This window comes from Pteropus vampyrus, unplaced genomic scaffold, assembly GCF_000151845.1.
Source record: "Pteropus vampyrus isolate Shadow unplaced genomic scaffold, Pvam_2.0 Scaffold255, whole genome shotgun sequence".
NCBI classification, from domain to species: domain Eukaryota; kingdom Metazoa; phylum Chordata; class Mammalia; order Chiroptera; family Pteropodidae; genus Pteropus; species Pteropus vampyrus.
The window spans coordinates 184,147-185,463 of record NW_011889036.1 but is presented as its reverse complement, the minus strand read 5'-3'; positions in this window follow the sequence as shown (position 1 = coordinate 185,463).

The following is a 1,317-nucleotide window of genomic DNA, read 5'->3' as shown; positions in this document are numbered from 1 at the left end:
TGTGTCCTAACATGTGGTCTATCCTTAAAATGTTCCATGTGCACTTGAGAAGAATGTATATTTTGCTGCTTTGGGGAAAAATGCTCTGAAAATATCTTTCAAGTCTATCTGTTCTAGTGTGTCCTTTAAGCCCATTGATTCCTTGTTGGTCTTTGCCTGGAAAATCTATCCATTGGTGCCAATGGGGTCTTAAAGTCTTCTACTCTAAGTGTATTACTATTGATCTCTCCCTTTATGTCAGTCAATAATTGCTTTATGTATGTAGGTGCTCCTATGTTCGGTGCATATAAGTTTACTATGGTTATGTCCTCTTGATTTATTAACCCTTTTATTATTTTGTGATGCCCTTATTTATCTCTTATTATAGACTTTATTTTTTATTAAGTTTATTGGGTAACACTAATTAATACAATTATATAATTTTCAGGTGTACATTATAAATTGACATCTGTATATTTTATTGTGTGTTTACACCCAAGTTCCAGTTACCTTCGGCTACCATATATTTGATCCCCTTTTCCCACTTCACTGTCCCCCTACCCCTTTATATTTGATCCCCTTTAATCATCTACTACCTCCTCCTCCCCCACTCCCAATCTTCTGGTAACCACTATTATATAGTCCATGTCCATGAGTCTCTGTTTGTCCTGTTCATTTGTTGCTTTTAGGTTTATATCCCACATTTAAGTGATATCATGTGATTTTCAATGTTTTCTGTCTGGCTGATTTCGCTTAGCATGATTATCTAAAGTTACATTCATGTTGTCACAAATGGCTGTATTTCAGCCCTTCTTATAGCTGAGTAAGTTTCCATTGTATATATGTACCACAGCTTCTTTAGCCAATCATCTATCGTAGGACACTTCGGTTGCTTCCACGTCCTGGCAACCATGAATAATGCTGCTATGAACATCGGTGTGCAAATATTTTTTCATATATGGGTTTTCAAGTTTTTGGGGTAAATACTCAGTAGAGGGATTGCTGGATCATATGGTAGATCAATTCTTAGTTTTTTTGAGGAACCGCCGTACTGTTTTCCATAGTGGCTATACCAATTTGCAGTCCCACCAGCACTGTATAAGAGTTCTTTTCTCTCCGCATCCTCTCCAGCATTTGTTATTACTTGTCCTGTTGATTATAGCTATTCTAACAGGTATGAGATGGTGTCTCGTTGTGGTTTTGATTTGCATTTACCTAACAGCTAGCAATGTTGTGCATCTTTTAAAATATTTGTTGGCCATTAATATGTCCTCTAAGGAGAAGCATCTGTTCAGGTCCTCTGCCCATTTTTTGACTGGATTGTTTGTTTTTTTTGTG